Source organism: Bos mutus, chromosome 2 (genome assembly GCF_027580195.1).
Source record: "Bos mutus isolate GX-2022 chromosome 2, NWIPB_WYAK_1.1, whole genome shotgun sequence".
Taxonomy (NCBI): Eukaryota; Metazoa; Chordata; class Mammalia; order Artiodactyla; family Bovidae; genus Bos; species Bos mutus.
This window is the reverse complement of record NC_091618.1, coordinates 88,318,002-88,345,596: the sequence shown is the minus strand read 5'-3', so window position 1 is coordinate 88,345,596 and position 27,595 is coordinate 88,318,002. Positions and strand designations below refer to the sequence as shown.

The 27,595-nt window shown below is 38.1% G+C and overlaps 1 protein-coding gene and 1 non-coding gene across 3 annotated transcripts in view; both read right to left on the bottom strand.

Annotated features, from left to right (window-relative positions):
* Positions 1-27,595, bottom strand: part of EPC2 (enhancer of polycomb homolog 2) — a 128,286-nt gene that overhangs the window by 98,225 nt on the left and 2,466 nt on the right. The window lies entirely within an intron of this gene.
* LOC138985061 (U6 spliceosomal RNA) lies at positions 23,613-23,719 on the bottom strand. The gene has a single exon (XR_011462298.1). It is a non-coding gene; the product is annotated as a U6 spliceosomal RNA (small nuclear RNA).

Here is a 27,595-nt window from a genome sequence, read left to right as displayed (position 1 = left end):
AATGTAAAATTCAAAACTCTAAAACCCCTATTAAGATAACACAGGAGAAAACCTATATTACTTTGAGTATGGCAATTCTGTTTTAAATACCAAAGACACCACCCATGAAGCAAACAGTCATCTTCCCTCAGTATACAACAGGGATTGCTTCCAGGAGCCCTTGCATATATCAATATCCACAGATTTTCAAGCCCCACAGTCATCCTTCTGAAAACGATTTCAACAATATGACATTCTGGAACATGCAAAACAATGGAGACTGTGAAAAGATCAGTGGTTGAAGGGGGATGGAGGAGAGCAATAGACAGGTGGAGTACATAGTGAAAATACTCTTATGATACCATAATGATGGATACATGTAAAAGAACGTTCAGACTATTGTACATCTGTACTCACTTCACATGCTAGCAAGGTAATGTTCAAAATCCTTCAAGTTAGGCTTCAAAATACAGGAACCAAGAACTTCCAGATGTACAAGTTGGATTTAGAAACTGCAGAGGAATCAAACTGCCAACATCCACTGGATCATAGAAAAAGCAAGAGAATTCCAGAAAAACATCTACTTCTGCTTCACTGACTATGCTAAAGCCTTTGACTGTGGATCACAACAAACTGTGGAAAATTCTGAAAGAGATGAGAATACCAGACCACCTTACCTGCCTCCTGAGAAACCAGTATGCAGGTCAGGAAGTGAAAAAGCTGGCTTAAAACTCAACATTCAAAAAACCAAGATCATGGCATCTGGTCCCATCACTTTGTGGCAAACAGATGGAAGGAAAAATGGAAAGAGTGGCAGATTTTATTTTCTTGGGCTCCAAAATCACTGCAGACAGTGATTGAAATTAAAAGCCATGAAATTAAAAGACACTTGCTCCTTGGAAGAAAAGCTATGACAAACCCAGACACCATATTTAAAAGCAGAGATGTCACCTTGCCAACAAAGGTCCATATAATCACAGTTGTGGTTTGCCCAGTAGTCATGTATGGATATGAGAGCTGGACCATAAAGAAATCTGAATGCCAATGAATTGATGCTTTCAAATTATGGTGCTGGAGAAGACTCTGGAGAGTCCCTTGGACTGCAAAGAGATCAAACCAGTCAATCCTAAAGGAAATCAACCATGAATATTCATTGGAAGGACTGATGCTGAAATTGAAGCTCCAATACTTTGGCCACCTGATGTGAAAAGCTGACTCAATGGAAAAGATCCTGATGCTGGGAAGGACTGAGGGCAAGAGGAGAAGGGGATGACAGAAGAGATGGTTGGATGGCATCATCAACTCAAGGGACATGAGTTTGAGCAAACTTGAAGTACTGCAGTCCAAGGGGTCGAAAAGAGTCGGACACAGTTGAGCAACTGAATAACATTACAACCCTACTCATCTATGTACCTAATAACAGAGCTTCAAGATGCATGAAACTAAAACTAAAACAACTTCAAGAAAAGATTAATCCACAATTAGAGATTTTAATACCATACATTCAATAATAAATAACAGTAGAGAGAAAGTCACCAAAGATACAGGAGACTTCCCTGACATTTTACAGAATACTCCATCCAAAGGCAGTTTTATCTTTTCACAATTACAGGGAACATTTACCAAGATAGGATATATTCTAAACTACATTACAAAAAAATTACAAAAATTCAAATCACACAAACTATGCTCTAACAATGAAATTAAGTTAGAAACTGGTAACAGAATGATCTCTGTGAAACCACTCAGTATTTGGAAACTAAGCAACACTGTTCTAACTAACTCAGGGAACAAAGAAGAAATCACATGGGAAATTAGAAAGCACCTTAAATAAATAAAAAATAAAATAAAACAGGTTGTGAGATGCTGCTGAAGTAGCACTCTGAAAGAAATTTATAGCTTTTAAACATTAAGAAGTGTCTCCTATCAATGATACTAGCTTCCAGCTTCAGTTCAGTTCAGTCGCTCAGTCGTGTCCGACTCTTTGCAACCCCATGAATTGCAGCACGCCAGGCCTCCCTGTCCATTACCAACTCCCAGAGTTCACTCAAACTCACGTCCATCGACTCTAAGGTTCCACCTTAAGAACCTAGAAAAAGAACAAATTAAGGCCAAAGTAAACTGAAGAACGGAAATAAAGTGGAAATCAATGAAAAAAATAAGAGAAAAACTTAAAAAGCTGATTCTTCAACAAAATCACTTCTATATATAATAGAAGTGATTTTGATATACTTGATATACTTCTAGCCACATCAATGAAGGAAAAAGTGAGAAAACACAAATTACCAAAGTCACAAACTAGAGGGGAGATATCACTCTAGAGAATATTATTAACAAATTCATGCCAATAAACTAGTCAATCAGATAAAAAGGACAAATTGCTTAGAAGAAACAAACTACCGAAACTCATTCAGGAAGAAATACACAACCCGAATAATCTTATAGCTATTAAAGAAATTGCATTGTAGTTAGAAACCTTCAAACATAGAAAGCCCCAGGGACAGGTGGCTTCACTGGTAAATTCTACCAAATATGTGAAGAGGAAATAATATCAAGCCTACAAAAAGATTTCTAAGATACTCAAGTGAAAGGAGTATTCATTTTAAGAAGCCAGCGTCACTCTGATACCAAAATCAGAAAAAGACATTATAAGAAAACTACAAGTATTCCTTGTGAAAATATATGTAGTCATTCTAAGCAAAAATTGGCAAACTGAATCCAATAGTTTATTAAAAGAACAATATACGACCAAATGGGGTTTATCCCAGGAATGTAGCACTGAAAAAGTTTACACTGAAAAAATCAATGTAATCACCATAATAAAAAAAAAAAGAAAGTAAGAAAAGCTATATGATCATCTTTGTACATAGAAAAACCATGACAAAATTCAACATCCACTCCAAAAATTCTCAGAAAATTGAAAATAAAATAATTTCTTCTAATGGATCAAAGGCATCTACTGAAAAACCCCATTATTATTTAACTGAAATATGAATACTTCTTCCCTAAAAGTATGAAGACAGAGATCTCTGCTCTCAACACCTCTATTCAATATCATACTGGAGGTTTGACCAGTGTAACCACCAGACAGGAGGGAAGGACAGAGGCAGGCAGGCAGGCAGAAAGATGGAGTGAGCAAGTACCCAGACTAGGAAAAGAAGTAAAACTGCCTTTATTCCCAGATGCATCTGATCTTCTAAGTAGGAAATCCAAGGGAATTTATGAACAAACCTTCTTAAATTAGTGAGTTTTGCAATACTGCAGGATACAAAAATCAATTGTATTTCTATCTACTAGTTACAATGAGACAATGAAAATAAAACACAGATTAAGACAAAGACCCCATTTCAAACACTGAAATATAACAACATGCTAATAATTAATATGAATATATACTAAAAAGTCCTGCCAAACATCAAACTCAGAGCTGTTTGAATCAGTTGCTTTGCAACCCTGAGGTCTTACAATTAGGAAGTTTTGACTGATGAAATCTTTATCTAGGTGAGACCAATGCCAAACTTTTCAACTCTATCAAAATAGTTTTAATTACGTGGTCCATAATCCTGGTATCAATACACCAGAATCTTCTCTTTATTCACTTAGCACATCAAACCTTTCTATCTTTAATTTCATGTGTTATTTTTTAAGAATCCACGACCTATTTAATTTTGTAATCAACCTTATATTTCATTCTTTTACTTATAGCTGGCACTCAAACAGAGTTTTAAACTCTATCCAGTTCCTAAACTCTATCCAGTTCCTCCTAAGAAAGCCCAGATAATCAGCGTTTTAGGAAGAAGACCACAGCTGCGGCTCTCAAACTTCAGTGTGCTGCAGAATCACCTGCTGGTTTTGTGTTAAAACAGACTGCTGAGCAAAAAACTACCAGATTTTTCTGATTCAGTAGGTCTGGGATAGAACCAGACAACTTACATTTCTAACAAGTTCTAATGTGATACTAAATCCATGGAAACCACCAGTCTATAGCAGTGCTTGGCACTGGCACCCCACTACAATACTCTTGCCTGGAAAATCCCATGGACGGAGGAGCCTGGTAGACTGCAGTCCATGGGGTCGCTAAGAGTCGGCACAACTGAGTGACTTCACTTTCACGCATTGGAGAAGGGAATGGCAACCCACTCCAGTGTTCTTGCCTGGAGAATCCCAGGGATGGGGGAGCCTGGTGGGCTGCTGTCTCTGGGGTCGCACAGAGTCGGACATGACTAAAGCGACTTAGCAGCAGCAGGAGAAAGGAAATTTAGAATAAGCATTTATTTACAAAGTTCCAAAGCAATTTGACAGTAATTTTGTTAGTTAAAACTAATAATTAAAAAAAAAGTCCTTGTTTTTTCCACATTTTTCTTTTATGTAACTTTTCTAATAACTCATTTTTCTTATACTTGAGAAAAGTATTAGCAAACAATGAATTTAAAACAATTTTTAAAACCCACATAACTGGCCTTTCATCACAGAAAACTTGAAAAACATAGGCCTAAAACATGCTAGCCATACACTCCTCTAGTATTCTAAATACTGCCTTTGTAAGTAAACTTGCAGGTACTTCATTATCTTTGCCTCCCAAAGAAATACATCAGCTTTTGCTAAAAATCAATAAAATAGTCACATTATTAGGGTTTCTGGGGGGTCCCCACTGTAAAACAGTATTTAAAGGCATTTATCAGCTAAACAGATAACAGCCTATTTGCAACAAATCCCTTTTAGAATTTAGTAACAGGGAAAAGATTTTTCTCTTCAGAAAAACAGCTGTGTTAAGTTTTAAATGAATAAGAATCAAATCACCCACTGCTTCTCTTTCTCCCATAACTGTTTGTAGGGATGTCAAGAAATGGGGATAAGGGGGCTTTGATGGCCTGAATAACTGATATCTTAAACAGAAATGAAAGTGATAGCAATCTTACAGTGTAGAAACATCACAAGCATTATAATTCTACAATGTCTGACACATCATCTTTTGGAAAACTATAAGTTATATATCACTCACTTGTTCCACTTGACAAAGTAAATGTTTACTCTCTTGTTATCTAATTGTTGGGTTCTGAAACCTTGTTTTCTTTCTTTTTTGGCTGCATTGCATAGCACATAGGATCTTAGTTCCCTGACCAGGGACGGAACCCATGCCCCCTGCGCTGGAAGCATGGAGTCTTAACCAATGAACCACCAGGGAAATCCAGAAATCTTGTTTCCAATTTGAGAATTTTCTAATGTCATTAAGACCATGACCTTCAACATCAACACTAACTTAGGAAGGTGACACATCAATGTGGCTTGGTCTTAAATATTCACACAATGATGAGAGAATGAGTAGTAACACAAAAAATTTGAAACAGCAAGCAAAATAAATGATGGATATCTGGCTTTAAAAAGCACACCTGATATTCAGTTATCTATTAACAGTCAACAGCTGATAATATTTTGCATTCCTTGAACACTGAGTAACCAATACAGAAAATTTAAAGATAACTATATATGAAAATACCCCAAAATTATATCACTGGTTATGAAAACAAGAATATTAGGGGGGTAAAATGCTAACAAATGGACCCATTTACCAGAAAAATTACACAAAAAGAAAATGAGTATCTCTCATCCACAAGAAATTGTGCCAAACCCAAGAGCTCTATGCTAGAAAAATGCTTGGAAAGCAATTCCTCCTGAAACTACCAAATCTGAAATTGCCAACAGGCACAACACTTCATTGCCTTAAGTATTAATAAGTCACCAGGAAGCAATCATGTGAAGGTAGCAGAACATGTCACATTTATCAATATTATGTGTCAAGACCTTTAAAAACCTTCTATCTCCCAGCCACATTTGAGAATTTCATATAGGTGTCAAAGCCCTCAAGAGGTTATAGCAAAAAAAAAAAAAAAGGGCGGGGCGGGGGAGTTGGAGGGGGGGATGGAGTGCTTGAGAACTACTGCTCTAAACCAGAGTTCTCAAGTTCTAAATGTGCATCTGAATTACCTAAGGATCTACTCAAAATGCATATTTTGATTCAACAGGCTGTAGGATGAAACATGAAACATTAATAAGCTCTGAGATAAACATAACACCAAATCCACAGACCAAACTTTGAGTAACAAGGTCCCAAACTAAGTAGACATCTCATAAAAGGTACCTGTGTGGTATATAACCACTCTGGCAAAGATTTTAAGTTATACTTTTTAAATTTACTGACTATAAAGCCATTTCACCCCTAGATATTAATTACCCAAAACGAAAGCAGATGTATACACACAAATGCTCATAGCAGCCTTATTTGTCAAGGCCAAAATTCAATCAACAGGTGAATGGATAAACCCATGGTATGTACATAAACTGAAACATTATTCCACAATAAAAAGGAATGAATAATTATACACGCTAAAATATGAACCTCAATACAACTATGCTGAGTAAAAGAAGCCAGACCAAAAGAGAAAATACACTGTATGATCTCATTTATGTGAAAGTCTACAAAACACAACCACTAATCTATACTGATAGAAAACTATCAGTATTTGGGGAGAGAGGCTTATAAAGGGGTATGAGGAAACAACTACTGGAGGTGATAAATATGTTCGTTATCTTGACAGTAGTAATAGTTTCACAGAGTAAAACTATACATGTTAAGTATGTGCAGTTATGTGTCAATTATACCTCAACAGACCTATTTTTTAAAGACATCTGCCAAATACGAAATTATGGCTAAAATAATATCACTACATGTAACATAGACAAATTTTAATTTTTTGAAAATTACATGTAATACTGTAATACTCCAACTTAAAACAAAAAATATATATCTGCTCTTTGTCCCCATTCCTGGCAGAGTTCCTAAAACTCTTGGAACTTCCTTAGTGATGAGATTGATAAAAGTGTCTCAATATTCTTAACGAATCCCTCTCAACCATGTCTGGTTAATGTTAACTGACACGTGGAAAGCACCTAAGGATGGGAGCAGGTTGCCAGGAGGACCGGGATCACATGATTAGAGGACTGGAACTTTCAGTCCACCCCCACCACCTCTGGGAAGGGGAGAGCAGTTGCAGAATGCTGATCATCAATGGCCAATGATCTAATCAACTGTATCTACGTAACTGAAGCCTCCATTAAAAAAAATCCAAAAGGCCAGTGTTCAGAGAGCTTCCAGGCTGGCGCACATGTGGAGGTGCTGGGAGAGTGGCACTCTCAGGGAACACAGGGATGCCATGCCCCTTTCCCCACACCCTGCCCTGTGCATCTCCTATCTGGCTTCTGGTGTCAGAATTGAGTTGAATTTTAACACATTCCACTGGTGTCAGACAATTACTTGGTATAGGGGGAAAAACCCACACTTCTCAATAAATGTTAGTATCACATATACACAACCATATGCCTATACTAAGAGTAAGAAACCTTGCCCTTTGGGAAGTGGGAGGTGGAAGGTGACTCAGAGGGCTCTTTAGGATCTTCTCAGTTCCAAATAACCACTGAAAATATGTACTAGAGAGTAGCTAAGAAATTCAGTGGTGATCCAGTGAGAGAATACAACCTACAAAAAGAAATCTTCGTCTGTACAATACACCTTCAATTTTGCTAACTGCATTAATAAATCTGGTCTTGCAGAACACAAAATTACAGTAGACACGGTTTGTGCGTCTCTCTCCCACCAAAGTCACCCAGCAGCCATCGTCTCCTAAGATGTGTGCTACCACCCACCAAGTTGGTCAATGGCCCCACCTTACTCCAACCACAGTAAACTGGATCAGGCTAGATCTCTGACTGGGAACTAGGCCAATATTTTATCTCCTTTAAAGTCAGAAATGAGAATGAATTACTACTCTTGGCCAGAGATGGCTGCTTAAGTAGAAATAAATTTAGAAGCTATGGGATGGCCACCTTTGACCAGAAGGAGGCCAAATCTCTCTAATCCCCTTTACAGAAAAAAATAAATAAAAACATTTTAAAAGAATAATATCCTATTACTAAATAATCGATAATTTTTAGATCTAAAGGGAAAATCACATTTTTTTCCTATTGGAAAATCCATGAAAAATCACTTGAAAATATTCAATCCTCATGACAGAAATGTTGGAGATTTTTATATATTTTTATGTATTAGGTATAATTTATATTCTATTATAAATACCTATTTTGTTTTCTACATCTGTAAGTCAATCCTGAATAATGTACATCTGATTTAATGAAAAAACACTGGAGACATTCACATTTGTTTTGTCAGAAACAAAATAAAGACGCCCATCATTTCCACAACTACTTAACATGGAAATGAAGGTTATTTTGGCATACAATTAGAGGTATACTATTTGGAAAAGCAGAGGTAAAACGATCTCTATAAGCAAGTGATGTGGTATCTATAGCTCAACAACCCAACACAATCTATTAAAAAACAAGCTGCTGCTGTTTAGTTGCTAATTTGTGTCTCACTCTTTTGCAACAAGTATCAACAATTAAATAACTTAATAAAGTCACAGGATAGAATATTAACATATAGAAGCCAATAACTCTTCAAAATAAAAATAACAAATTACAAGGTTTAATACAAAAGGAGATGACACTTACAAAAGCAATCAGAGAGATAAGATTCCTAGAAATAAGCTTAACCAAAATGCATAAAACCAATACAAGAAAAATGTTCCTGAATGATACAGTCAAATAGACTTCAACAAATGAAACAAACCATGTTCGGGGATAAGAAGTCAATATCACAAAGATGTCAATTCTGTATAAGCTAATTTTAAAATGTATGGTGAAATTCCAATAAAAACATTTTTTTCCTGGAGCCAGAGAAAATAATTATAAATTCACATGGAAAAATAAATAAGCAACAATGGTAAGAAAAACTCTGAAAAAAAAGAGAGCAATAAAAATGGGAGAAGTAAACCAAAACTGAAAAAGACACATGCACCCCAATGTTCACTCTACCCCAGTATTTACAATAGCTAGGACTAGGAAGCAGCCTAGATGTCCGTCAGCAAATAAATGGGTAAGTAAGTTGTGGTACACGGACACAATTACTCAGCTATAAAAAGGAATGCATTTGAGTCGGTTCTAATGAGGTGGATGAACCTAGAGCCTATTATACAGAGTGAATAAGTCAGAAAGAGAAAGACAAATACTGTATACTAATGCATGTATATGGAATCTAGAAAGATGGTACCGACAATCCCATGTACAGGGCAGCAAAGGAGACACAGACATAAAGAACAGACTTTTGGACTCAGTGGGAGAAGGAGAGGATGGGGTGATTTGAGAGAAAAGCACTGAAACACACACATTATCACATGTAAAACAGATAACCAGTTTAATGCACGCAGAGGGCACCACGGCCGGTGCTCTGTGACAGTCGAGAGGGGTGGGGGGATGGAGGTGGGAGGGGACACTGTACACTTACAGCTGAGTCATACTGATGTGTAGCAAAACCAAGACGATACTATAACTATCCTCCAATTAAAATAAATAATTTTTTTAAATGAGAAGTGACTAGCCCTATCAGATTATTTTTTAAATGTTAAAAATATAAAGATAAAATGCCTAAGAAAATTCAAATATGAGGAAAGTCAGAACTCAATCTAAGGAGAAAACATAATTTCTTAAAAGAAAAAAATGGTGTTTGGACAATTAGATATACCTTTTTTGATGAAAAAAAATGGATCTACAGAGTGAGTACCATACTGTACTATATTAATGTCCTAACTGTAAAACAAGAACAACTTAGGCAACTCTTAACTATGCCATTGTTTCTAAACACAATTCCACTGCAACAGAGGCCAACAATACATTGTACTTTAGTGCTTAAAACACAGACCCTTCCTTAAATTCAATATTTACATTCTTCAATAACATGTTTCCATCTAAAAACTGTAAGAATCAATGAAGAAAATTCTGCATTTCACAACAGTATAAACTCAGTATCGGGCTTTTAAAATACCTCCTTAAACATCTCAGAATATTTAGAACTCTGTGATTCATATAAAATTAAGATTACCAATGGAAAAAAAAAACCTATTATCTACTAAAAACAGATTCTTAATCTTTTCTAAGTCATTTAATCCATTAATAATATAATGATTGGACAGAAAGAGGAGACATACATATAAAACTGTGGTTAAAAAAAATCAGTAAGTTCACAGACCCCATTAAGTCTATCTAGGTCCCAGATATATTAGTTAAGAAACCCTGATATAAAATTGAGACTTGACTGAAATCTCTCAATTCACAATGCATCGAAATTGTTTTTACTGTCACAAATCTGCTGAAAGCACACCATTAGAAATCACTTTTCCAGCGCACTGGCCTCATCACTATCTTTGTCTCTAGTCGACTGTCACTGCCACCACCACCCACATGCTGCCCTCCACAATCCATCTGACAACAATGATCTTTCACAAACATAAGCCTGATGATGTATCTCCAAAAGCCGAATGCCCTATCACCAAGATTAAACACTATGTCCTCTAAAATAAGACAGAGAGAAAAACAGTATGTGTGTGTACATGGAGAGAGTTTAACATAACTTACAACATCACTACATAAATAGTAAATAATATATAACCCCTGTTGCTAAATTACAGCAGTGTTTTTCAAACTGGGTTGAACCCCCAGTAATGAAATCAATATAACAAAACAGAAATGAAAAGGAGAAGAAATATATATGCATAGCCAATTCTCATTATTCACAAATTCCATGTCTGCAAATTCACCTACTTGTTAAAATTTATCTGTGACCCTAAAACCAACACTTCGAGTACTTCCCACTGATCCATAAGTTTCCAACTGAGGTCAAACAAGGCAATGTTCTGATTTCCTGTTTCAGATCTCATACTGTAAACAAGTATCCTTTTAATGTTATATTTAGTGTCATACTTTTCACATTTTTGTGGTTTTTTTAAATCATATCATTGTTTATGCCCCTCCCCCAAAGTATAGTGAAATGCTGTCTAATGTTTCTGAGCAAAAGAAGGCTATGATGTGCCTTACAGAGAAAGTATACGTGTTAGACAAGTTTCACTCAGGCATGAGCTACAGTACTGCTGGCTGAATTCAATGTCAATGAAGCAACAACAGGTAAAAGTATCTTTAACAGAAACATATATAACAAGGTTATGGATTAATTGCTTTATGGCAGAGAGCGAAGAAGAACTAAAGAGCCTCTTGACAATGAAAGAGTGAAAAAGTTGGCTTAAAACTCAACATTCAGAAAACTAAGATCATGGCATCCAGTCCCACCACTTCATGGCAAATAGATGGGGAAACAATGGAAACAGTGACAGACTTTATTTTGGGGGGCTCCAAAATCACTGCAGATGATTGCAGCCATGAAATTAAGATGCTTGCTCCTTGGAAGAAAAATTAGACCAACCCAGACAGCATAATGAAAGAGCAGAGACATTACTTCGCCAACAAAGGTCCGTCTAGTCAAAGCTATGGTTTTTCCAGTTGTCACGTATGGATGTGAGAGTTGGGACTATAAAGAAAGCTGAGTGCCAAACAATTGATGCTTTTGAACTGTAGTACTGGAAAAGATACTCTTGAGAGTCCCTTGCTAGGAGATCCAACCAGTTCAACCTAAAGGAAATCAGTCCTGAATACTCATTGGAAGGACTGACGCTGAAGCTAAAATTCCAATACTTTGACCACCTGATGGGAAGAGCTGACTCATTTGAAAAGACCCTGATGCTGGGAAAGACTGAAGGTGAGAGAAGGGGATGACAGAGGATGAGATGGTTGGATGGCATCACCAACTCAATGGACATGAGTTTGAGTAAATTCCGGGAGTTGGGATGGACAGGGAAGCCTGGCATGTTGCAGTCTATGGGGTTGCGTAGAGTTGGACATGGCTGAGCAACTGAACTGAACTGAAATACTGTGACCAGGGGCCCAAGTGGGCCTAATCCTGTGTTTCCTTTAAGAGCAATGGTTCGGTATTCACTACTAATTGTTCATGGCAACTTAATAGAACTACTGCAAAAAAAATGGAACCTAATTGCATATTAGTATGTATGTGTGTGTCAAGCTGCACTTTATTTTGGGTACAAACACATTGAGTTACAGCCTAAAAAGTTTGAAAGCCAATGAACAAGAACACAGGAGAAGAAACCGTGAAAGGAGTGGTACAATGGCACGGCAGACAGGCAGAGATCATGGGCACAAGTACTAACCCTTTTTTCCTATCTAGAATCAGAATCAGCCATGAATTGTGATTTGATTGGTAAACTCAGGGGAAAGCCTAGACATGTATTTTACAAAAGCATCCCAGATAATGGGACATGTGGCCAAAATGAGAGCCACTATTCTCCCTTCTAAACTGACGGTTCTCCCTGGACAAGCAGTATTAGGATCACCTAGGAATTGTTAATAATGTAAATTCCCTGAGCCCCATGGCACACTGACTGAATCCTATTACTCTGGGAATGGAGCCCAGTTGATTAGTGGCCCAGGTGATTCTGAAGCATGCCAAAGTTTGAGAATCACTGACCTAAATCTTTTTTTTTCTTTTGAGGTATTCTGAAAGCCCTGATGATGCTAAAGGATAACTGCTGCTGCTGCTGCTAAGTCGCTTCAGTCACGTCCGACTCTGTGTGACCCCAGAGACGGCCTCCCACCAGGTTCCCCTGTCCCTGGGATTCTCCAGGCAAGAACACTGGAGTAGGTTGCCATTTCCTTCTCCGATGCATGAAAGTGAAAAGTGAAAGCAAAGCCGCTCAGTTGTGTCTGATTCCTAAAGACCCCATGGACTGCAGCCTACCAGGTTCCTCTGTCCATGGATTCTCCAGGCAAGAGTACTGGAGTGGGGTACCACTGCCTTCTCCATCACATATACTACTCCAATTCAAAGGATGTCCCCTTATGACACAAATTTCTACAGTATCATTTTTATCTTCCACATAGCACACTAACCCTCATATGAAGTTATCTGTGTACTCTTTTCTGTGGGACAATAAGCTGAAGACAGGTAATAAACACATCTCATCCCTTTCTGTATGTCAAGTACAATGCAAACGTTTATTCTCTCAGCAAATATTTAGTGAGCAACAACCATATGCCATTCACTGTACCAGATGATCGACACAAAGGTAGCACAGACACTGTTCCTGTGTTCTTAGAGCTATTTTACTGAATGAATAAACATTACAGACATCTACAGTCCAAGTCTGACAGAAGACAGAGTGTATGGAAGGCCCATCTTACCAAAGCGCTATCTGAAATAAGACAGCTTTGTTAAAAGGGATACCATACTGATGCTCTTCTGACCCAGGATGCTATTTAAAACTAAAAATAATTGTTACAGAAAATACACACTGACAAGTCACTTAATCAACAGTCAATCTGACTTTAATACATTTTGCATATAGGAAAATAAAAGTCCTACTATGAACAATGCAATGCTTACTAACAAAGCAAATTCCCACATGGGATATGAAGTTAAGGTTTGATAACCAAACTTCAACAGAAAACTACAATATGCCAATTCTCAATTCTTCCAAGATTTTAAAGGGAAGAAACTTAAAATCAAAATTACCTGACTTTATGACTCTAGATTAAGAAATTAACACTAAAGTCACGTATTACTCACTTACAAAATGAATACAAGAGAAAAACTTGTCCACTTTACCAAGTAAAAAGCATTTGTTTATTTCTAAGTGTACACACATGATGCTACAAATAAGCTGCCTCAATGGAGTGTCTGGCGGAGAAGACAACCCACTCCAATGGCACCCCACTCCAGTACTCTTGCCTGGAAAATCCCATGGATGAGGGAGCCTGGAAGGCTGTAGTCCATGGGCTAGCGAAGAGTAGGACACGACTGAGCGACTTCACTTTCACTTTTCACTTTCATGCACTGGAGAAGGAAATAGCAACCCACTCCAGTGTTCTTGCCTGGAGAATCCCAGGGACAGGGGAGCCTGGTGGGCTGCCACCTGTGGGGTCGCACAGAATCGGACACAACTGAAGCGACTTAGCAGCAACAGCAGCAGCAGCAGCATGGAGTGTCTGGAGTTGCAGGAAAGGACATTTAATTTTTATGCATATTATATTTGGCTATTAGGTTTTTACTTTAAATCATGTGGGCCAATTACTTTTCAACTTAAAAAAGCTAGATGATGTCTTAAACATGAAAAAAACTCCGTTTATAGGAGCATTTCCTTTACAATAATGGGGATAAAATCTGTAGCCTGACTGTGTATTTGGGACAAGTATGATAGAGGAATGCAACTGCCATTCAGGCTACAGAAACTCCTGAGGGGTTCTGAACCTCAGGTCATTGATCCCCAAAACATCTAAAGAAAGAATTGAGGGGGTCCATGAACTTGGGTGAGAAAATAAATCATTTCTCTAATTCATTAACTAACAAATTTAACATTTTCTTCAATTATTAACAATACGTAACAGATCACAGTAGTACTGGTAATACTTGTGACTTAGCAAAACCCAACAGACATGATAAATATTTTCATTGTCATATTACAGAGGTTACATTTACTAAAATACTTAGGATTATTTAAGATAATCCTAAGATAATCAGACTCAACTCTAGATCCCTATTATGTTAATAAGGAATGCAAATTAAAACTTTTTAATATTTTGATAACTTATTTCAATATAACTAGTTTATGCATTTAGAACATCATTCTGAAGAGTTTCAACAGACTGCCAAAGGAGTTCAAGTCACCAAATAAAAAAAGGAGCAGCCTTGATATAATGGTTCTCAATTCAATTGCAACAGTTCTCACTGAAAAAATTTGAGGGAGGGAACTATCCCAATTTGGAATGCTACCAGAAATCAGTGGGCAGGAGATTGATGAAACAACTATCCTGGCGTGCATGGACAGTTCATATAACCAACTACGAACTGAAGATCAAAAATGTCACAGTTTATAGCAACATCTCAAAGATCAAATAAGTGGCAAGATTACCCTCTTCAGTTCAGTCGCTCAGTCGTGTCCGACTTTTTGCGACCCCATGAATCGCAGCACGCCAGGCCTCCCTGTCCATCACCAACTCCCGGAGTTCACCCCAACTCACGTCCATTGAGTCGGTGATGCCATCCAGCCATCTCATCCTCTCTCATCCCCTTCTCCTCCTGCCCCCAATCCCTCCCAGCATCAGAGTCTTTTCCAACGAGTCAACTCTTCGCATGAGGTGGCCAAAGTATTGGAGTTTCAGCTTTAGCATCAGTCCTTCCAAAGAATACCCAGGACTGATCTGCTTTAGAATGGACTGGTTGGATCTCCTTGCAGTCCAAGGGACTCTCGAGTCTTCTCCAACAGCACAGTTCAAAAGCATCAATTCTTTGGTGCTCAGCTTTCTTCACAGTCCAACTCTCACATCCATACATGGCCACAGGAAAAACCATAGCCTTGACTAGATGGACCTTTGTTGGCAAAGTAATGTCTCTGCTTTTGAATATGCTATCTAGGCTGGTCATAGCTTTCCTTCCAAGGAGCAAGCGTCTTTTAATTTCATGGCTGCAATCATCATCTGCAGTGATTTTGGAGCCCCAAAAAATAAAGTCTGACACTGTTTCCACTGTTTCCCCATCTATTTCCCATGAAGTGATGGGACCAAATGCCATGATCTTCGTTTTCTGAGCGTTGAGCTTTAAGTCAACTTTTTCACTCTCCTCTTTCACTTTCATCAAGAGGCTTTTTAGTTCCTCTTCACTTTCTGCCATAAGGGAGGTGTCATCTGCATATCTGAGGTTATTGATATTTCTCCCAGCAATCTTGATTCCAGCTTGTGCTTCCTCCAGCCCAGCGTTTCTCATGATGTACTCTGCATAGAAGTTAAATAAACAGGGTGACAATACACAGCCTTGACATACTCCTTTTCCTATCTGGAACCAGTCTGTTGTTCCATGTCCAGTTCTAACTGTTGCTTCCTGACCTGCATACAGGTTTCTCAACAAGCAGGTCAGGTGGTCTGGTATTCCCATCTCTTGAACAATTTTCCACAGTTTATTGTGATCCACACAGTCAAAGGCTTTGGCACAGTCAATAAAGCAGAAATAGATGTTTTTCTGGAACTCTCTTGCTTTTTCCATGATCCAGCGGATGTTGGTAATTTGGTCTCTGGTTTCTCTGCCTTTTCTAAAACCAGCTTGAACATCTGGAAGTTCACAGTTCACATACTGCTGAAGCCTGGCTTGGAAATTTTTGAGCATTATTTTACTAGCATGTGAGATGAGTGCAGTTGTGCGGTAGTTTAAGCATTCTTTGGCATTGCCTTTCTTTGGGATTGGAATGAAAACTGACATTTTCCAGTCCTGTGGCCACTGCTGAGTTTTCCAAATTTGCTGGCATATTGAGTGCAGCACTTTCACAGCATCATCTTTCAGGATTTGAAAGAGCTCAACTGGAATTCCATCACCTCCACTAGCTTTGTTCGTGGTGATGCTTTCTAAGGCCCACTTGACTTCACATTCCGGGATGTTTGGCTCTAGGTGAGTGATCACACCATCGTGATTATCTGGGTTGTGGTAATCTTTTCTGTATAGTTCTTCTGTGTATTCTTGCCACCTCTTCTTAATATCTTTTGCTTCTGTTAAGTCCATACCATTTCTGTCCTTTATCGAGCCCATCTTTGCATGAAATGTTCCCTTGGTATCTCTAATTTTCTTGAAGAGATCTCTAGCCTTTCCCATACTGTTGTTTTCCTCGATCACTGAGGAAGGCTTTCTTATCTCTTCTTGCTGTTCTTTAGAACTCTGCATTCAGATGCTTATATCTTTCCTTTTCTCCTTTGCTTTTCACTTCTCTTCTTTTCACAGCTATTTGTAAGGCCTCCCCAGACAGCCATTTTGCTTTTTTGCATTTCTTTTCCATGGGGATGGTCTTGATCCCCGCCTCTGGTACAATGTCACGAACCTCCGTCCATAGTTCATCAGGCACTCGATCTATCAGATCTAGGCCCTTAAATCTATTTCTCACTTCCACTGTATAATCATAAGGGATTTGATTTAGGTCATACCTGAATGGTCTAGTGGTTTTCCCTACTTTCTTCCATTTAAGTCTGAATTTGGCAATAAGGAGTTCATGATCTGAGCCACAGTCAGTTCCCGGTCTTGTTTTTGCTGACCCTCTTCATTACCCTGCTTTCCAAAGTTTCCAAACAGGTGTTCACACCAGGGTTCACTGGTCTATTGGAACGTCTTTCTTCATTCATTTCTCCAGTGTACACCACCCACTGAACAATTTTCATCGCTAAACTCTCTTTTCCTCTATGACTAATATGTCTAAAATAAAAATCACTTCTAAAAACAAATACAGTATTTCACTATCAACTATTTATGATTCAATTATTACTGAGAATTAATTGAAGATTTAGTTTTCTTGGCTGCTAATCTTTAGTCTTTCATTTTTTAATTGGATTACTAATGCTCTGCCAGGAAACAAAGATAGAAGGAGCAAAATATATGTATCAACTTGCTAATGTTTCAAAGCTATAAAAATTTATTTAAATGGCAGGAGAAGAAAAGTGAAACTATGCCACACAGTAATGCATGGAGATACTCTGAATATTTTACACTTCTATATTCCTTCACACTTATTACGTTGTATAACTGGAAATTGTTATTAATAATTAAAAATACAGTCACCTGTATGAGACACTGACTTTAAGTTTTTCCAAAAAGTTCATCTTTTAAATTACCTTTTGAGATACTTCTCATTAAACATATGAAGAAAAGTGGCTTAAAGAGATAATTTATCTTGCCTAGAGGAAAGTGACAGAAGCCAAAACTGAAACCTATATCACTATTTCAAAGTTCCAATAACTTTATCAAATTAGCTGTACAATTTAGGGCTGGCTGCTTGCTGACTCCCCAGCTTACAACCTTATATCCTTCTGCCAACAACAACAAAAAAGGAGGTAAGAAAGCCAGAAGCAAAGATATGGATGTGAGTTAAGACAGTGAGCTTGGCTGACTCTTGGACTCTGCGTTCCTCAGACTGCACAGTAAAACTGACCAGAAAACAGAAACATAAAGTAATCCTAAAGGAAATCAACCCTGAATATTCATTGGAAGGACTGATGCTGAAGCTTCAATACTTTGGCCACCTGATTGGAAGAGCCAACTCACTAGAAAAGACCCTGATGCTAAGGAATGACCGAGGGCAGGAGAAGAAGGGACAGCAGAGGATGAGATGGTTGGATGGCACCAATGACTCAACGGACTTGAGTCTGAGCAAACTCCTGGAGATAGTGAAGGACAGGGAAGCCTGGTGTGTTGCAGTCCATGAGGTTGCAAAGAGTCAGACCTGACTGAGCGACTGAACAACAACAAAACAAATATAAGGAAATGGTACTAGGGAGAATTTGGAAGTGACTGACCTCTTTCTCCAATATTAATCACACAAAGAACAGTACTGAATAATAAAGTAGTCTGAACTTCTGTTCCATTTTTGCCTGTAGACAATAATTAAGAGTCGGTTTTAAGATAATCAAATAAGTATACTGGACCTTCTGTTATCCAGTCTGTACCCTCTGCACTGGCCTGCTCCATGGCTCATTTCTACCTACCATCCTCTGCTCCTCAGGCTGTCTCCTATGCTCCCATTACCATTTCTCTACTTCAGCTCTACTTAAAATGAAATAAGATGCCAGCTGTTTATTCAGTAATACAATCAAACTCAATCCCAGAGGTCAAGATCACAGTCAATGTCTGTATTACAAACTTTCTATCACTTAAGTGTCTGAGAAGGCACTCAGCCTGTGCTGAATAAAACAAAGAAACGATAACATCCTTAGAGGATCTGGTCTACTTGAGAAAATAAATGTCCATTCTCTCACATGTACTCACTCTGTTTATACATACATCCATATCCATACATACAGACCAAGTGAAAAACATGGTACTGAGAAGTTAAAATAAGCTTGTGTTATGTGGACGGAGGAGACTGGTGGGCTACAGTCCATGGGGTCACGAAGAGTCGGACACGACTGAGCAACTTCACTTTCACTTTTCACTTTCATGCATTGGGCAAGGAAATGGCAACCCACTCCAGTGTTCTTGCCTGGAGAATCCTAGGGATGGGGGAGCCTGGTGGGCTGCCATCTATGGGGTCGCACAGAGTCGGACACGACTGAAGCGACTTAGAAGCAGCAGCATGAAGCAAAAAGTATACTCATATTCAGAACATTTACAGCAATGAGTAAGAGTAGTAAATAGAGTGAAAGAAAATCTCATGAAAGCAAGGAAACACATCATACCGCAGAGTAGATTGCTCTCTTGATCTCTAGGAAAAAAAAACAGTACAAGACAGTGGATATGTAACTGATCCTCCTTAAAAAAAGAAAAAAAGAAAGAAATCTAAACCAAATCGACAGCATAGCATTAACGTTAAAGAATTAAATCTTACCCGTTAATATCTTCCTAATATTCAATCTCTCATCTGTTAGTTCTTTTCATATGATTTACCTTCTGTATGATATGCCCAGTAGGTAGATGTGTGAATTCACAGATGCAAGAAATTTTTATAGCTAAAGGAACTTTAAAGATCACTCAGTTCAATTCTATTTCACAAATGAGGAAACTAAGGGCTTAGGAAGGTTAAATAATTTATTCAAAGTCACAGAAAATTTCATCCCTTACTACACTGAAAATTAGTAATTGTAAAGGATTTGCTTTCTTTAAAAGGATTTTGGAGACTTCTTTTATAGTCCTTCATTCAACTTTCATTTAAAAAAGTGTAATGCAAAACATTTCCATCTCATTAAAACACCTTTGAAGTTTGCAAAAACACAACCAAGTATACACATTCATATATCCATCAGTAGCACATCTCTCAGGGCAGCTTCCTAGCTAAGCTTCATCCTCAGGGGGCGAGCCCCTGACTGCACTTGTATACTAACTTCCCCTGTTCCTTGACTTAGAGGACACCCGACTCATTTGAGAAGACCCTGATGCTGGGAAAGACTGAAGATGGAGGAGAAGGGGACGACAGAGAATGAGATGGTTGGATGGCATCACTGACTCAACGGACATGGGTTTGAGTAAACTCCGGGAGTTGGTGATGGACAGCGAGGCCTGGCGTCTGCAGTCCATGGGGTTGCAAAGAGTCGGACATGATTGAGCAACTGAACTGAACTGATCCAAGCTAAATCAATAATAATCCTCTATCTCAGGAATCTGGAGCATTTTGCTTTTGTTTGTTCCTTTTGCGTAACACTGTGAAACTTTACTACAATGTGGTTAAACACAATACTCGAGCACATTCAAGTCATCTTCTGACAGATGAACTGAGCATTTATTTCAACAATTTCTTTAGTGTAACTTTATAAAATTCTTGCCTTCAAAAGTGACACTAATCTTGATATTTGTTAAAAACTCTGACATAAGATAACCACATCTCAACAGAGAGAGATTTAGGAGATTATCCTAATGCCTATCCTCAGAACCCTAATCAGAGAATTGTTCACTGTCTTCATCCCTTATTCCTGGTATTTCCCCCAAAGTCTATCCTCTGGATTACAGCTGTGCAAGGAACCTGGAGTTGAAAAGCTAAAAGAAATATAATACAGATGATAATAATAGATAATATTTATTGAACATTTGCTGCATGTCTCAAACTATCCCAAGCACACTACAATTCATCTTCCCAACAACTCCATGAAATTTTATAGATGAAATTATTCTGCCTGAGGACTCAAACCCATAGTCCGGCTCCAGAATACATGCACTTAACCACTACCCTTCGGTGGCGGTTGTGTAGTTGCTAAATCGTGTCCAAATCTTGCGAACCCATGGCTATAGTCCACCAGGTTCCCCTTTCCACGGGATTTCCCAGGCAAGAATACTGGAGTGGGTTGACATTTCCATCTCCAGAGGATGTTCCTGACCCAGGGATCAAACCCAGATCTGCACTGTAGGCAATCTCCTGTAACAGACACATATTCTTTTGAACCACCAGGGAAGCCCACACTACTTCTCAAAAATTTGATAATTACTAGAATTGAGTTATATTAATGTCACCCAGGATTCCCTGACAGCTCAGTTGATAAAGAATACGCCTCCAATGCAGGAGACCCGGGTTCAATTCCTAGGTTGGGAAGACCCGCTGGAGAAGGGAAAGGCTACCCACTCCAGTATTCTTGCCTGGAGAATTCCACGGACTATATAGTCCATGGGGGTTGCAAAGAGTTGGACACAACTAAGCGACGTCCACTTTCACTTTCTTTCACTTTCAATGTCACTTGCTGCTGAAGGGCACACAGCTGCCCTGGTTCCTGGTGGGCCAAGCGTTGACTGTTCAACCCTTCTGTGTTGTCTATGAAACAACCCCAGGAACCTTAAAGAAATAAAATTTGGCTTCCATTACTTGAAATCAACCTAATGGTCCTACCTGTCAAATATTTTTAGGCCTCTTTTCAAAAAAAGGAATGTGTTTACAAAAGGCATTCTCCACCAAGTTTCTTTCATAACATCATTCCCTGAGACAAAATGACTCCTCCATGCCCATGGGCTAATAAACGATAGAGAAGAACAGATGTAATGAACCTTAGATATGATCTAGTTTTCAACCCACTCATTTTACAGATGGAGCAATGGTAAAGATAAAAACCCTGGAGTCAATCACCCAAAGGGCACAAGTTTTAATACTGGCTCTCTCGTGTTCTGGTATAGGTGGGGGAAGCTGCTTAATTTATGAAGCTTCAGTCTCTTGTGGAAAAGAGATAATGGCACCGACACATCCTACCATTATAATGAGCTCTAAATAACCAACTGTTTAATAAAATGCCTGGCACATACTCAACACACTTGCTAACGTACACTCAATAAATGGTAGCTGTGATGATAGTGATGATTGATGTGAGGCTCAGAGAAGGTGGGCACGTTTTCCCAAATGATATGGCCACTTAATAACAGAACCAAAACTAGAGAAAAACTTCATACTCACATAATACTTTATTCTACATCTTCCTACAAACTCTTGGACTTAGCATTTAAAACTATCTAAAATCTGCTATAACTCTACGGTTTCAAAAATCTAATCTCCATCCCAACTATTTTTCATTCATTCACCAAATATATACATAGCACTGTCCATGTTCTAAACACTTTCTAGATAAAGGAGGGAACAAAGGAAGGGAAAGAAAAGAAGTGAAAGCCATCCATATGTCCAAATGAAGGAGAAAGAGCTAAGAGAATAATGCACTCAGAAAAAAAACATACTGCTACCCTCCTGAAGCTTCTATCAGCAAGGGAAAAAGTATAAACAAGCATAGATTAAAAATATATATATATATGGAAGAACCTTCCTTTAGTCTACTTAACCACAGAACTTGCTTTAGATATTCCTGTACTCAAGTATTTGCTTCAACTTACACTATACAACCAAACCTGACAGCCCAAATTGCTAAATTTCTCTCCAAGAAGCATTTTCTCTATATTCCAGCATTGGTTTACTCTTAATTCCTATTAACTATACTAACATTTCACTTTTTTTAACTCTTTTAAATGTCTCTTAGGGTGACTTTATGACTCATTCAAATTCCCTAAGGCAAGATCTGTATTGTATGTTTCTTTAAATCCTAACACTTTAGCACACAACAGTCCATACACTTCGAATATTCAGACCTGTTTAGTTATCCAATATCTTATTTAGATAAAACCTGGCACTTACACTATATCTGGCCAATATTTGCTTTTGCTGAAAGAATAAACATGTAATATTTTTACAATATCATCTACAAAATTGTATTTTATATTCGTGAACTCCCCTATTATGAAACATGAAATACATCAGTACCAAAAATGGTAGAAAAATGAATATACTTTGATCCTATCAATCAAAATATCACTTAAAATATTAAGATGACAAAAATTAGGCAACTAACATGAGGGTAGAAATGGCAATTCAAACCAGTCATGGTCTTGTTAAAAAAAAATATAAGTGGATCACGTGCTTCATGTAGATTTTGGCTCACTCTGATGTGAGGAAGTATTTTACACAAAGCTACATACACCGATGAGAGGCATAATTAACACAATATAAACGCCAATACTGCAGCTACACTATGTGCAAAAAATTCTGTACTTAAAAGAATCCTTTGACTTAAGAGGAAATAAAAAGATTTCAGTTCAGTTCGGTCCCTCAGTCATGTCTGACTCTTTGCGACCCCATGAACCACAGCACGCCAGGCCTCCCTGTCCATCACCAACTCCCAGAGTTCACTCAAACTCATGTCCATCAAGTCAGTGATGCCATCCAACCATCTTATCCTGTCATCCTCTTCTCCTCCATAATCAGGGTCTTTTCCAATGAATCAGTTCTTCGCATCAGGGGGGTCAAAGTATTGGAGCTTCAGCATCAGTCCTTCCAGTGAGTATTCAGGACTAATTTCCTTTAGGATGAACTGGTTGGATCTCCTTGCAGTCCAAGGGACTCTCAAGAGTCTTCTCCAGCATGACAGTTCAAAAGCATCAATGCTTCAGCACTCAGCTTTCTTTACAGTCCAACTCTCACATCCATACATGACTATTGGAAAGACCATAGCCTTGACTAAACGGACCTTTGTTGGCAAAGTAATGTCTCTTCTTTTTTTTTTTTTTTTAATTTTATTTTATTTTTAAACTTTACATAATTGTATTAGTTTTGCCAAATATCAAAATGAATCTGACACAGGTAAAAAATATGGAACGCTTCACGAATTTGCGTGTCATCCTTGCGCAGGGGCCATGCTAATCTTCTCTGTATCGTTCCAATTTTAGTATATGTGCTGCCGAAGCGAGCACTGTCTCTGCTTTTTAATATGCTGTCTAGGTTGGTCGTAACTTTCCTTCCAAGGAGTAAGTGTCTTTTAATTTCATGGCTGCAATCACCATCTTCAGTGATTTTGGAGCCCCCAAAAATAAAGTCAGCACTGTTTCCACTGTTTCCCCATCTATTTCCCATGAAGTGATGGGACCAGATGCCATGATCTCAGTTTTCTGAATGTTGAGTTTTAAGCCAACTTTTTCACTCTCCACTTTCATTTTCATCAAGAGGCTCTCTAGTTCTTCTTCGCTTTCTGCCGTAAGTGTGGTGTCATCTGCATATCTGACGTTATTGATATTTCTCCCGGCAAACTTGATTCCAGCTTGTGCTTCTTCCAGCCCGGCATTTCTCATGATGTACTCTGCATAGAAATTAAATAAGCAGGGTGACAATATACAGTCTTGATATACTCCTTTCCCGATATGGAACCAGTCTGTTGTTCCATGTCCAGTTCTAACTGTTGCTTCTTGACCTACATATAGATTTCTCAAGAGGCAGGTCAGGTGGTCTGGTATTCCCATCTCTTGAACAATTTTCCAGTTTGTTGTAATCCACACAGTCAAAGGCTTTGGCATAGTCAATAAAGCAGAAATAGATGTTTTTCTGGAACTCTCTTGCTTTTTCAATGATCCATTGGATGTCGGCAATTTGATCTGTGGTTCCTCTGCCTTTTCTAACTCCAGCTTGAACATCTGGAAGTTCACGGTTCACGTACTGTTAAAGCTTGGCTTGGAGAATTTTGACCATTACTTTGCTAGCATGTGAGATGAGTACAATTGTGTGGTAGTTTGAGCATTTTTTGGCACTGCTTTTGTTTGGGATTGGAATAAAAACTGACTTTTTCCAGTCCTGTGGCCACTGCTGAGTTTTCCAAATTTGCTGGTATACTGAGTGCAGCACTCTCATAGCATTATCTTTCAGGATTTGAAATAGCTCAACTGGAATTCCATCACCTCTACTAGCTTTGTTCTCAGTGATGCTTCCTGAGGCCCACTTGACTTCTCATTCCAGGATGTCTAGCTCTAGGTGAGTGATTACGCCATTGTGATTATCTGGATCATGAAGATCTTTTTTGTACAGTTCTTCTGTGTATTCTTGCCACCTCTTCTTAATATCTTCTGCTTCTGTTAGGTCCATACCATCTCTGTCCTTTATTGAGCCCATCTTTGCATGAAATGTTACCTTGGTATCTCTAATTTTCTTGAAGAGATCTCTAGTCTTTTCCATTCTATTGTTTTCCTCTGTTTCTTTGCACTGATCCTGGAGGAAGGCTTTCTTATCTCTCCTTGTTATTCCTTGGAACTCTGAATTCAAATGGGTATATCTTTCCTTTTCTCCTTTGCCTTTCGCTTCTCTTCTTTTCACAGCTATTTGTAAGGCCTCCTCAGACAACCATTTTGCCTTTTTGCATTTCTTTTTCTTGGGGATGGTCTTGATCCCTGTCTCCTGTACAATGTCACGATCCTCCATCCATAGTTCTTCAGGCACTCTATCAGATCTATCCCTTGAATGATACACAGTTTCAAAGTAAGAAACCAAAAGGAGTATTTGGAAGAATAACAAATTCCGCTAATGAATTATACACACCCAGAGCTCATGTTCAGCTCTTGCTATAGAAACAGAAGCTCATCCAACACTCAACAAGCATACATTTATCAAGTATATATTACATACTAAGGCGAAGTTTCGGGCAACTGGAGTATATTAATGAACAAAATATGCAAAGATCCTTGGCCTTACAAAGGTTGCAACTGCTTAGGAGAAAATCTAAATAATAGAATAGTTTGTGACAACTTTCTTACATGCTTAAGATACCACAAACACACAAACATAATGGTGCCAATACAGGGAGAAAAAAGTTAACAGATTTCTAAGAAAAAAAAAGTAGGGGGTGGGGTGGGGGTGGGGAATGTGAAAGGCCTACAGCAAAAGTTAAGTGATGAAAAACTGTGTTGCTTAATAATATTCCAATAAAATCAGTATCACCTTTTAAAGTTCCCTGTAATTACAAAAAGCAAAAATTATTCACAGAAACTGTAATGAACTTAATAACAGTTCAGAAGATAATTCAGGGTTCTATAAGAAGTCAATATGAAGCACCGTGGTTATGAGAATGGGCTTTTGTAACATTAAATAGTTTGAATTCTAGTCTTGCCAGTTATCAGCAGTGAGACCTTCAGGGCTGTTACAAGGATTAAATGAAAACCAAAAACTAGAAATAACTCAAATATACAGCAATAGATAGATGAATGAATATATTACACCATATCAATTCACTGAAATACTACTCCATATTCAGTAAGTGAGCTAATACACACAACAGGAATGAAGCTTTAATGCATCACACTGAGCAGAAGAAGCCAAACACAAGAAAACATATGACTGCATTTACATGAAATTCTCAAAAAGGCAAAACTAACCAGCAGTGAAAGAAAGCTCAGAACTACTAAAGGGACAGACTTCCACAGGAGCAAAAGGGTACTTTTAGGATAATTGATATATTCCTATATCTTGATTGTGATGATGCTTCCATGGGTGCACACACTTGTTGAAATTCAATTGAACCCTATGCCTTAAATGGGTATGTTTTACTTTATACAGATTATATCTCAAAAAGGTGATTTTAAAGAGGATTAAATGAACCAACATATATAAAGTTCTCAGCATAGTAACTGTGGCTTAAGTATTCAAAAAATGGCAGCTATTGTTAAAATCAACTATCACTTTACAACACTCCTGGAAAGGTAGCAGAATATGAATCACCTAATCTTTCCAGTTGTTTAGATTCCAGGTAAACCTAAATTTACAGTATCTGACCTAGGCAAATGCCATGAGAAACACTACAGAAACTGAATTATAAAAGGACGCCAACTGGGAGACCTTAGGCAAAAACAATGAGAATAAAAAAAGGGAAGAAAGCAAGTATGCCTCTATGTCCAAAGGAGCCGAGCTAAAAGAATGAATACGGTCAGCTATGACCGAATGCTCCAGGACCGAAGAACACCTAGACCACCTCACCTAGGTATTATCAAAATGTAACTCAAAACGGAGTTAATAACTACACAAAGTTTAATGACATTCAAACAGCTAAATAGAGACAGTCCTTAACTTTAAGGCTGGGGGGGTGTTAGGGTGTGGGGATAGCAGATCCATGAAGTTTATAAAGTGAAGTCAAAGGATACTACCAACCAAGCAGGAAGAGGTCATACTACAGATGATGTAGAAATGCCAAGAAACAATTATAAATCCGAAAGCTGAGGTTTTCCTTCGGTTTTTAAAAAGAAGTTATGTGATTAAAAAGAACATACTTCTTAAAGGAACTAGTTAGAATATTTTGATAACAGAAGTTGAAACACAAGTGAAACATTCACGAAATTGTTATTTTATTGTTGCTTGTATGGGCTTCCCAGGTGGCGCAGTAGCAAAGAATCCACCTGCTAATGCAGGAGACTCAGGAGATGCAGGTTCCATCACTGGGTTGAGAAGATCCCCTTGAGGAGGAAATGTCAACCCACTCCCATATTTCTGCCTGGGGAATTTATGGACAGAGGAGCCTGGGGGGCTACAGTCCATGGAGTCACAAAGAGTCAGATATAAGCACACATACTGACCACGATACATATGTACATACAAACACACACACACACACACATACACATTTAATGAACAAATAATTATGCTTAATAACATAAGTCCTATAAATAAGACCAGAAGAACTGAATTGGCTATTATTCATGAAAATACAAGTCTTCTGACCTATATTTTAATTTAAAAAAGAAAAAGAATGAGACAAGGTTGCCAACTGGTTATGGCAATGGATTGCTAAAGAAGAAAAAGAAAAAACATCCCAACTG